The 12753-nt window shown below is 39.6% G+C and overlaps 1 pseudogene; it reads left to right on the top strand.

The window, feature by feature from the left end:
- Positions 1–2473: 2473 nt before the first annotated feature.
- Positions 2474–11133, top strand: LOC138839767 (heterogeneous nuclear ribonucleoprotein A3-like; annotated as a pseudogene).
- The last annotated feature ends 1620 nt before the right edge of the window (positions 11134–12753 follow it).

A 12753-nucleotide genomic window follows, 5' to 3' on the forward strand; every position in this document is an offset into this window, starting at 1 on the left:
AGCTGAGATCAGAAGATCAATATTTGAAGTCAGTCTAGGAAGAAAACTGTGAGTGAGACTCTTACTTCCAGGTAATCAGTAAAATGCCAGGCTGGAGTTATGACTCAGATGGTTGAGTGACAGCCAAGAGTAAAACCAGACAAATCCAAGGCCTCTGAGTTCAAGCTCTGGTACTGTCCCTACCCGCAGGACGTCAACGAGGGCGGTGAACCTAAGTGAGAAGGAATGAAGGGACAAGGGACATGAAGAATGACAGCAAGACAGGGATTCTGATCAAGCTGCAAATTTTTATTTTTCACAGAGGGGTATTTATATGCTTGGAATAAGAAAGCTTTTTCATTGGCCATTAAGGAAGCTTTTTCATTGGCCGTAGCAGCTGCAGGATGTTTGCGTAAGGCAGGATGAAAGGGTCGGATTCCTGAGAGTGGTTCTGTAAACTCAGCCGCAAGATGTTCAGTGAGATAGTCAAGCCTATCATGTTGAGAGACTCCCTTTGGATCCCGACATCTCCCCCTTTCTTATTTAGAAAATTGACCATCAATTGTCGGCTTCTCTTTTTAAGGGGGTGACAGAGGCTCTGTTCTCTAAGGGCCCAGGGTTTTTCTCCGCTCCTGAATGAGTGTCCTCACTTGGGGAGGGAAATTTTACAGTCCTTGGCATGTTTTTGAGGAAACGGCTTATGGGTATGCATGCCAACTGCCATGCACCAGAGCTTGCCACTCAGGGGTCTTGGGTTTTGGGATCTCCTGGATCCATCCCCCTGGAGTCTTACCTCCACCCTTGATTTGAGCATTTTTCCTTCCTACCATAGGTGCATCCTCCCCCAAGTGGAGGGGCCTATAGGAGGAGGGGCAAACCTGTCCCTTATAGCAAGGGCACAATAGGTCTTGCCCGTTGAATGGTCAGGAGTTATGAATAAGGAGAAGGGTTTTCTAAATAAGATAAAGTGGGGGGGGGGAGTTCCCACTAGAACAAGCTCATGGCAAAACACTAAAAGCCTGGGGTAAATCCTATATCTCAATGCCGAGGTCTGCCATATCAAGACGATGGTAATGAACCTGTATGGGCTTAGAAGCCGAGAGATCAACCTGTTGTTTAATAAAAGTTACAAGCCTATTTAAAATACAATCCTCCAATGTTGGTCTGTATTGTTGTACAGAGGTAAGCCACTTTGTTTCCACAGTCAACTGTTTGGCTCCAGCTACCGGGGGGACGAATAAAATCTCCCTTTGCATTTGCAGGGGACACCAAAAAGAGTGATCATGAGATTTTTTGTAGCTGGAAGGCCAAGGCCACTATATACAAAACCCCTTTAAAAGAAACACTTCAAACAGGAGGGTCCACATCTGGAGTTCTAGCTGCATCTGTAAGAGAAAAGGAATCATCCTCAGGGGGAAGGTTTCCAACCCTGGGTTGTGGTAAGCCATTAACCTGTTTTATCAAGCATTCTGGCAGCCACCTTGGGACTGATACTAAAAATACGAATACCCAAGCCCATGTTTATCTGTTTTTGGGGTAGCTTGGATGGGCTCAATGATTCCTTGTCCTGATTTTCCAAGACCTGTACCAGGGACAAAATCCATACGGAGCATTTGATGTGTAACCACAGAATTAGGACTAGCAAGGATATCTTCCATCTGGGTCAAGATATCCAGGCCCTATAGGTTAACAGGGAGGTCAGGAACAACAAAAGGAGTAACAGTTCCCCTATTGCCCTCTTTGTCAGTACAATTAAGAACCCTGGAGCTGACCAAAGGGTTTTTTGACTGCCCTATGCCTTTAAGGTCAGTTAGGACAAGGTAAGGGGCCAACTTGGAGGCCAATATTTTTGGGAAAAAACTGTGGCATCCGCACCAGTATCCAAAATTCTCTGAAACTCCCTTCCTTCAATTCGCAGGGTGAGGGTGGGTCTTTTTTGAGTGATAGGCTAAACCCAATATACATCAGAAGACCCCAAAGAAGCAGTTCCTCATGGTATGGTCTGAGCAGTAGAAGAACTCCCTGAATTTAATGGGAGCAGTACCAATTTTGCAAGCCTAGTTCCAGCTGGAATAACTGCAATTCCATTAATGGCCATGGCCAAAATTTTTATTTCTCCTGTATAATCATTATCAATAATGCCAGGAAAAACTTGGACACCTTGTAAGGTAGCAGAGGCTCTTCCAAGAATAAGGGAACACATATGAGACAGAGGGGGTCCCAGGGTCCCAATGGATATTATTTGAGGTCTTTGTATAGAGTCTAGTACTGTGTCGGTGGTGGCACAGAGGTCCAGTCCTGCACTGCCTGGGGTTGCCCACTGGGGGAGGCAATTGTGGAGAGAGGTGACAGGCTTGTGTTGGACCAGGAGTTTGGGAGGGGACAAACCCTATCGCCCCTGGGCTTGTCTTGGGGATAGTCGGAAGTTTCCTGAAACACAAGAGAGAATGGGTTGCCGAAGGGCATTTGTTTTGGATCTACATTCGTTGGCCCAATGACAGCCCTTACCACATTTGGGACAAAGAGTGGCAGGGAGTGGTCTACCTGTAGCTTGGGAGGCCATTGCCCCTTGGCTTTGTTTGCCCAAGGGACATTCACGCGCAAAGTGACCAGGTTATTTAAAGCAAGTACGCGAGCTGGGGACTGAACTTTGAAATGCCTTGGTAACAGCAGCACCTAGGGCGAGCCCCATGGTGTGAGCAGTTCCTACTCCAGCACAAAGCCTGACGAATTCAGAGAAGTCACCCTTGTTTTTATGTGGTCTGAGGACATCTTGACATGCCGGATTAGCATTTTCAAAGGCAAGATGTTTAACAAAGGCACTGTCACTTTCACTAGGCCCAAGAAGCTTTCCGCAGCCAAGTTAAGCCACGAGACAAAGTCACTGTAGGGTTCATCTGGCCCCTGTCTAACTTTTGCCAGGGACGTAGTAGCCGATCCCTTTTGAGGGAGACGCTTCCAAGCATAAAGGCCAGCGTTTTGAATTTGTGCCAAAAGTCCGGCAGGAAAGCTCGCTTGTTTAGCATTGGTATCAAAGGGCACATTACCCAAAAGTTTAGTATAGGTCCAGGTTTTTGAAGATGTGTTAGCCAAATTTTTTTGCGTGGTCTCTCTACATTGTTCCTTAAAGTCTGCCTTCCATAAAACAAAATCACCCCACTAAGGGTGGCGCGGGCCACAAACTTCCAATCATTAGGGGTGAGCCAGCATGCACTTTGGTTTTCTAACAAGGCTAAACGTATAAGGGGCAGTTGGGCCATATTGGGCACATGCATTTTTAAGCTTTTCAACAAACCAAAGGCTATGCCTCCTATACTCTTGTTGGCCTTTTCCCTGAGTGGGTTGTTCCTCTTCATCCCCAGTATCCTGTTCCTTACCCTCCTTTTCTTCCTCTTCTGATTGGTCCTCCTCACCCTCTGAGGTCCTATCTGTCTGGCTCCGAGTTACTGGAAAGACGAGGACTGATTGTGATTGATGGTGTGATCTAACCTTAATTTTATTAGGCGGTTTTGGTGTATCGGCCAAGGCCAGTGTGCGGAGTTCATAATCAAGGGACTACAGTTCTTTTAAAAGTTGAAGGTGTTCTCGCCTATGTCGAAGGGACTCGTGTAAAGGGGCCAGGTTAGGTAAAGGGGGGAGAGAAAAAACATCTGGAGGGGCAGTGGGCCTTTGAAGGGCCAGGCCACAAAAGGAAGGAGCCGCATAGGAGGGGAGTGGAATATTTGGGGTAGAGGGTTTAGTCTGAGGTAGGGGGTGACTGAGTAAGCGGGGCCAATCAGGCTGACAATATTGGGCCGCTTCCTCTTCCAGGGTGGCCTCATCCTCAGGACTTAAATTATCCTGAGGGGAACGGGCAGCCTGGAGTATGGGATAAAGATGTTTATCTACCTTTTGAGAGGGAGTTTCAAGAGATTTTAGGCTCCCGACATGGTACCAGTATATAAATAATAGTTACAATAATAATAATAACTATATAACAATAACAATAATATATTTAATAGCTGGACCAAACTGAATATATCTCTTGGTATAAGTCTTCTCTCCTCCAATGTTTTTATATTTTTTATTGTAAAGATACTCTACAGAGGGATTACAGTTACATGAGTAAGGTAATGAGTACATTTCCTATGGAGAATTGGTACCCCTTCCTTTGTTTTTCCCCAGCCATCCCTTCCCCCCCACCTCCCCAACTCCTTCCTTCCCTCCTCAAGTTGTAGAGTTTGTTTTTTAACATAGTGTGTTGTACATCTCATTGTTACAATGGGTCAGCCTGTATCCTTGTTTCAGCATTTTGTTATTTCCTTTCCCCTCCACAAATTAGAAAAATGTATATACAATATGCAGGGTGTGAAAACAGGGGCTATACCCCTAGGGAAGAACATATAAAAGAAACAAAAGAAATCATAGTACATTAAAAACAACAGCAACAAACATAAACCCTCTTGTGTCTCCATCTTGGGGTTCATTTCACTTTGTACCATCTTATGTGGTCATATGTGCATAGCTTTTGACATTTTTTACTTATCTGGTAAGGTTATACTAGACATATACTAGTTATTGCAAATAAGGGAAAACATGGGACCTATGTTTCTTTGGGTATGGCTTACTTCACTTAGGATAATTTTTTCCATGTCTTTCCATTTCCTAACAAATGGAGTGGTGTTGTTGGTCCTGATGGTAGCATAGGATTCCATGGTGTATATATGCCACATTTTCTTGATCCATTCATCTCCTGAGGGGCATCTGGGTTGGGTCCATATCTTAGCTATGGAGAATAATGCTGCGATAAACGTAGTTGTGCTGGTTGCTTTAGTATAATCGTGTTTATGATTGTTTGGGTGAATGCCCCAAAGTGGAATTGCTGGGTCATGGGGGAGCTATATGTGTAGTCTTTTGAGGAATCTCCACACTGCTTTCCAAAGTGGTTGAGCAAGTTTACACTCCCACCAACAATGCAGTAGGGTTCCCTTTTGGCCACATCCCCTACAGTATCTGTTGTTGCTAGATTTCTTGATTTTAGCCATTCTAACTAGGGTGAGGTGGACTCTCAATCTTGCTTTGATTTGTATTTCTATATGGCCAGAAAAGTTGAACATTTCTTCATGTGTCTATTGGTCATTCTTATTTCCTCTTCAGAGAAGTCTCTCTTTAAGTCTTTAGCTCAGTTATTAATCAGGCAGTTTTTTTCTTTGAGGATTTGTTGTTGGGGGATTTAATTTTTTGAGTTCCAAGCATATTTAAGATATAAAGCCCTTGTCTGTTGTATGGCTAGTAAAGATCTTCTCCCAATCCATGGGCTTTTTATTGTTCTTGCTAACTATGTCCTTTGCAATGAAGAAGTGCTGCAGTATCATACAATCCCACTTGTCTAACCTTTCTTTAATTTGTCATGTCTCTGGGTCTCTTTTAATAAAGTTTTGGCCTATGCTAAGGAGCCCTAGAATTTCTCTTATTCCTTCCTGTAACATTCTCAGGGTGTCTGCATTGACTTCGAGGTCTTTGATCCATTTGGAGTTTGAGTCTGGTGCAGTGTGATATAGAAGGATCTAGCTTTAGTTTTCAACAGGTGTTTAACCAATTTTGCCAGCACCACTTACTGAAGAGGCTGTCTTTCTTCCATTCTATTTTTTTAGCTTCCTATGGAATATTAGGTGGCTATAGGTCTGTGGTTTCATTTCTAGGTCTTCAGTCCTATTCCACTGGTCCTCATGTATGTTCTTGTGATAGTACCTAGCTGTTTGATTACTTTGGCTTTGTAGTAGAGTTTCAAATTTGGCACTGATATTCCTCCAGCACTGTTCTTTCTGCTAAGGATTGTTTTTGCTATTTGCAGTCTTTTATTATTCCATATGAATTTGGGGGTTGCTCAATCTATCATTGAAGAATGAGGTTGGGATATTTATAGGTATGGCATTGAATTTATATATAGTATTGCCATTTTCATGATGTTAATTCTCCCAATCAATTTTTTTCTTTCTTCAATGTTTTATTCCTCAAATGTTAAAAACTCCTTACTTTAATTTTGGTGGTCTTTTATATGTACTGTTCAATTTCCATGTTTTTATTTATCATTTATATACCACTATCTTCCAAAAAAGATTGAAAGTGGCTAAGTTCCAGTAGGCTTATTTAAAAGATGAATCACCATATTAAAAGTAATTTATTATCTGAGCAATAAAAAGAGTTCCTTGGACAGTGGTGGGGAATAGATCTTTGCAAAAGCATCTCAAAGTAACCAAGAATGCATACTACTGCTGGGCTTCAAGAACTAATATTCAAGGATTAATCTTGCCAATACATAGAACCATAAAATTAGAAAGCCTCATTTTAATAATGAAGAAATGGTATCCCCAGAGTACAGTGGCCAAGATAATACACTTAGTTAGTGATGCCACCTTTCTGGTTTTTTTTCCATGAGTCATGAGGCTTGAACTCTGTCCCCATGCTCTTCAGCTCAAGGTTGCGCTCTACCACTTGAGCCACAGCACCACTTCCGGCTTTTTGTTGGTTAATTGGAGATAAAAGTCTCATTGACTTTCCTGCTCTGGATGTCTTTGAACTGAGATCCTCAGATCTCAGCCTTCTGAGTAGCTAGGATTACAGGCATGAACCACCAGCGCCCAACTTCTTCCTGTTGTGTTGAATAGCAATAATAATAAAAGAAATGAATTGCTAGTGTGCTCCAAGCTACCGGTGATTACAGGAATGTGGATTGCCTTCCTGTAGCATTATCTTCCAAAAGCTGTGTTTGAGAAACACTATTAGCATAACTTTTTAGAAAAACTAAGTCAAAGCCCAACAAAATGAGCACTGGAAAATGGGTACTTGCATGAGGATAGGATCAAGGAGAGTGGGGTAGAAGAATGAAGTGGGGAAGGGAGGAAGAATGTAGTTAAGAATTCATTGTATTTACCACAAAATTAGGAAAAGTAAGGGAAAGGGTGGTTCAAAGGTGAGGATGAAAATGGTGAAGGAAGTGACACACATTGAGATGCATTGTGTTCATAAATGGCTTTGTTAAATGGTACAGTATCTTCTTTGAACAGCTACTGAAATGTAAAAAAAAAGAAAAGGAAAAAGATTCTTAAATGTCAAACATACATATTCAAAACAATAGATAATTTTAAGCAGCCAAATTTCCACTAATTACAATGGTAAGGTGAAGAAAAAGCAACCATTATTAATTTGACATAATTTCAACTGTTCTAAGGAAAATACTTTCTCCAGAAAGTATTCATATTTGAATGAAGTACACACAAAAGAGCTTTTTGCCTCTTCTGTACCTCTGTGTGTGTGTGTGTTTGTGTGTGTGTGTGTGTGTGTGCGTGTGTGTGTGTGTGTATGTGTGTGCTGTGTGGGCACACCTTTTGTACTAGTCCTGAGGCTTCAATTTCAAGCCTGGTCACTATTCCTGAGCTTTTGTGCTTAAGACTAGCACTGTACCACTTGCACCACAGCTCCACTTATGGGTGTTTGGTGGTTAATTGGTGACACAAATCTCATGAACTTTACTGCTTGGGCTGGCTTTGAAACTGTCACCCTCAGATTTCAGCCTTTCTGAGTAGCTAGTAATATAGGCGTGAGTCATTGGTTCCTGGCCTCTTTTTGTTTGTGCTACATCTGAACTTATTCTTGTCCCAGTCTTAGAATTTATTTACCCCTGATCAACATATGAAGTATGTGCTTAGTATTATATGTATTTTGATGTCAAAGTATAGAATTTTAGAAATAGAAGTGGCAATAGTGTTATTCTACTATCTGCCTTCTCTTTCTATATTCTTGAGGTGTCTATATTATAATGTGAACTCTTGGATAGGAAGAAAGATTTTTTTTCAGTCATTCAGTATTTAGCAATAGGATCTTGAACATCTAGAACCAGATTAAGGTGAACTTGTTCTAATATATATATATATATATATATATATATATATATATATATATATAGACACACACACATATACATGTGTGAATGTACATGTGCATGTTTGTATAAGAATATGTTTACATATGTATACACATATGCAATCACATATGTATGTGTATGATTTACAAATAACAGGAGCTTTGATGAAGAAGAGGATCATATCATGAGTATGATCTTACATAGGCCTGGAAAAGATAATTTGTATTCTCAAATCACTTCCTAATTAACCATATGCAGTTTGATGTACCATGTACTCAGCCTTCATGACAGTGATGTTGATGATGGTGATGGTAAATATCATTGTGTGTGATTTAAACACACTATGACTTTTTCTATGCCTATTGAATCTCATCAAATAATTTTTATAGAAGCTTCTATTCTTTTAAAGCAGTATAAACTAGCTCAAGAATTTGCTTCAAAATAGGTTCGCATGATATCAAGCTTAATCAGTTGGATAAAGCTTTAGAAATTAGTAAGACTGCTATCTGAACATATATATTTTTGAATTTGCAACTGTGTTTATCAGTTGTTGGGGTTTGAGTGATGAGGATTAAATGTTTTCAAATTGTACATTATTCTTTTTAATAAGTGAATTTTAACATGGAAGGCTAGGTGCAATACTGTTGTTTTTTTTCAGGCATTGAACTTGACTGTATACTGAAAAGCCATATTCTTACCTCAAACACATGTATGCTTAGTTTCCCCTGAAAATAAGAGTTTTGCTTGAGTAAGTACAAATGGGTGGAACCATGATTACTTTCTCCATGAATTCATAGCTGTAGCTTTGCTTTACTAGATTCTGAATATAATCATATTTCTTGGGTTATACTCTTTTTCAGTAAGTTTACCACTTTACACAGCCCATTTGCAAAAAATATTCTAATTAGTTTTTACTATCTTCTTCAACCTTGGAGGATCATGAAATCTACCATTTACTTTGAGGAACTCAGTATTGGTCCATATGAGCAACAAATTTCCCCACAACTCCCAATGTCTCCAAATTCCTGCTTTTCTTAATGAAGCCTGACTAGTGCTGTTTAGTTTTATTAACTTAACAATGTATGTAACAGGGTTCTCCTATTCCTAGGGTTCCATGTCTTTCCGTGCTTCAGCTGAACTTTATAATTTTGAGGGGAACTTTTTCAGCCCCCTAGGTAATTTGCAATTGAAAACATTTTCTCTGAAGTCAGAAGAGAGAGAAGTCCAGAGAAACAAACTGACTTATTTAGAACTGCTTTCCAGAAACAGAAGTTTCAGATTGTTTTTCTTCTAACTATGATTGAATTAGTGTGCAACACATTTTCCTGTAATAAATATGAGTTTTCAACTACATTACTATTTGTCCGTTAAAAAGATACCTAAGTTAGATAAGCTACCTGTGTGCCTGCATTCAAGTATTTATTGGACAAAGTGAGTAAATTTTAGTTCTTTGTTACTTAAAAGGATAACTCCTACTACTTCTTACCTTTTATATTCTGCTTTAAATGCACAGAATTTGTTCCTGTTCTGAGGCCTTTGCATTAACACTTTCCTCTCCTTGGAAATTTCTTTCTCCACACTTTCTTCCTTATTGTATTCAAAGGTCTGCTTGCAAGTCATTGCCACTGAGAATTCATCTCTGAAAATTCGGTCTAAATGATTTTTGCAAATGTTCTGATAAAAGTTCACCAGCCTTTCACTCACTCTGTGTCTGTATCTCGCTGTACTTTTCTTCATAGAATGTTGTGCCTCATAATACACTGCTTATTCATGTTTGATATTATATGTAACCCTACTACAATATGTTTCTCATAGGTAGGGATATTACTTAATTTGTATTCACTGTTCTTCCTCTATAACTGTAACTTCATGACTAGTAGCTGCCTCAAAACACCTTTTTGTGCAAGTGGATACAATAGCAATCGAAGGCATAGTGTGTATTCAGCAGTGTGAAAAGTTCTCTGCTTTATACAGTGAACAAACTTATAAAAATTCTTGCAGTTGTGGAACTTACATTCATTATGGATTGTCAAAATCACTTTCATAAAAGATCATGGGAAATTCATAATAGTACCAACAACAATAGAAAAGATTAGATTAGAAAGATGTTTAAAGAGTAGAACAATTAGTCTCTGCTTATTTTCAACATTAAGATAGTTCACGTCCTTTCCTCTCAGTCCCATGTTGAGCTCGAGTTGGAAGAAGCGAGTCCAGTACCAAAAGGGGGAGTAAAACCACTGCCCAGTCACCACTATCTGACTCCAGCCACCGTCGCCTGGGGGTGGAGGGCCATGACCCAAAGGAACCAGAGTAGCTGTGCAAGCTCTTTATTGGTGGTCTAAGCTTTGAAACTACAGATAATAATTTGAAAGAACATTTTGAGAAATAGGCACACTCACAGATTGTGTGGTAACAGGAGAGCCTCAGACAAAATGTTCGAGGGGTTTCAGTTTTGTGACAATTCTTGTGTGGAAGAGGTGGATGCAGACATGTGTGCCAGACCCCACAAGGTTGATGGGCGTGTCATAGAAGCAAAGAGAGCTGTTTCTAGAGAGGATTCTGTGAAGCCAGGAGTCCATCTAACAGAAATGGTTGGTGCTGATGGTATTAAAGAAAATACAGAAAAACGTAATTTGAGAGACTACTTTGAAATTGAAACTATAGAAGTTATGGAAGAAAAGGAAGTTATGTTGAAAAAAGTGAGGATTTGCTTTTGTGACTTTTAATGAACATGATACATTTGATCAAATTATTATTCAGATATACCACACTATTAATGGGCGTAATTGTGAAGTGAAAAGGCCCTCTCTAAACAAAAGATAAAGTCACAAAGATGTCGTGGAGGTGGATCTGACAACTTTATGGAGGTGGTCTAGGTAATTTTGGACATGGTGGAAATTTTGTTGCAAGAGGAGGCTATGGTGGTGGAGGTGGTGGCAGCAAAGGTAGCTATGGATACCTTGATGGTAGATACAGTGGGTTTGAAGGTGATGGTGGCAACTATGGTGTTGGTCCTGGTTACAGTATTAGAGGAGGCTATGATGGTGGTGGACAAGGACATGGAAACCAAGGTGGTTGTAGTTATGGTGGTGGTGGAAAACATAATGAGTTTGGAAATTACAGTGGACAACAGCGATCAAATATGGACCCATGAAGGGGAGCTGGTTTGGTGGAAGAACTCTGACAGTCCATATGATGATGGTTATGGATCTGAGGGTGGAAGTGGTGGATATAGTAGCAGAAGGTTTTAAAGACCAGAAAAAGAAAAAAAAAGACCAGAAAAGGGGGTTATAATTCTTAGCAAGAGAGAGAGTGAGGAGTTGTCAGAATTCATTTGGCATGACTACCTCAAAGTAAGCTGCAGCTTTCAATCTGCCATAGAAGGAATAGTAATCCATAGTCAGAGGAGTTACTGCAGATTAAACAGCAAAACTTTCTTGTTCAAGACTGTCATAGCTACAGTTTGCAAAAAGTGCAGCTATTGATTAATGCGAAGTAGTGTCAATTAGATATACATTCCTGAGGTCTTTTATCTGTTGTAGCTTGGTCTTTTTTCTTTTTTTGCCCTGTAAATTGTGGTAGTGGTACCATGAGTAAAATGTTAAGGAATTTTTAACTTTTCAATATTTTTGTATTTCAGTTTTTCTACATTTTAGTACAGAAACTGAAACGCAGTTTTGATGGTGTTTTCTTGTGAGTTAACAAGTAAAGATCACTGTTAATTGCTATTATGTATGAATTTTGCTAAAGTTAACTGTAAAGGAACACCTACTGACTCACAGTTTAAGGGGAATCTATTCTCTTCATTTCCAGACTATGATATGCATGAGCACTAACATGTGGAAAGAATAGGTACTTTTATGTGTATGCATTGTGTGTTTTAGACACACAGGATTGGGTATTTAAATTGGCATATTTGTGAATTTAATAGCACTAAGATTTCCTTCTAATGAAAAAACCCTCAAATCTCTATTTGGTTTTTGTGTATTTTCTTTCAATGTAATCATAATTTTAGTGGGTTTAAGGTTTGCTGAATCCTAGATGCATTTATTTGATCACATTGAAATGGACTGCTACCATAGTTTTGGAATGTAAAACATGTCTGCTGCCCTCTATTTAAAAGTGTAAAACACAGTGGATGTTTTCCTTATCACTTTAGAAACCATTCTTAATTTTTGATATAGGACCACTAAGTCTACAATGTCTGAGCATATTAGTGGATATCTGATTTTATTCTTTTTTTTCTTAGAAACCCCTGAGACCTGTAAGTTTTATTACATTCATTGGTTTAATTTCTTCATGCAAGTTTTCAGAGCAATAGAATAAAAAGACAATTCATTGTTCAAAAAAGATAGTTCATCTGAGCACAGATGGCAGATGCCTGTAATCCTAATTACTCAGGATAGCTACTCAGAAGGCTGAGATCCAATGATCCTGGCTTGAAGCCAGCTTGGGCAAGAAAGTCCATAAGATTCTTTTCTCCAATTAACTATCAATATGCTGGGAGTGGAGCTGTTGCTCAAATGGTGTCTGCTAGCCTTGAACACAAAAGCTCAGGTATAGCATCAGACCCTGAGTTCAAGCCCTTGGATCAACACATACACACACACACACACACACACACACACACACACACACACACACACACACACACACACACACACACGATAGTAGTTCATTGCCATCAGGATATGGATGAAGTTTCAATTGAATTGAAGATCTTCTAACCTTCTTTTTATGCTTTTAAATCTTATTTCATGAACTCTCTCTCCTTTTTTTTCTCCAAACACTCATTGCAGTTTTCTTTCTATTAACAATTCTCCCAACTGGAACAATCACATAATCTTCTGTATCTAGTACTCTATATTTCA

The sequence above is a fragment of the Dipodomys merriami genome, unplaced genomic scaffold, assembly GCF_024711535.1.
Source record: "Dipodomys merriami isolate MVZ:Mamm:240054 unplaced genomic scaffold, mDipMer1.0.p SCAF_3, whole genome shotgun sequence".
In the NCBI taxonomy this organism is placed as follows: domain Eukaryota; kingdom Metazoa; phylum Chordata; class Mammalia; order Rodentia; family Heteromyidae; genus Dipodomys; species Dipodomys merriami.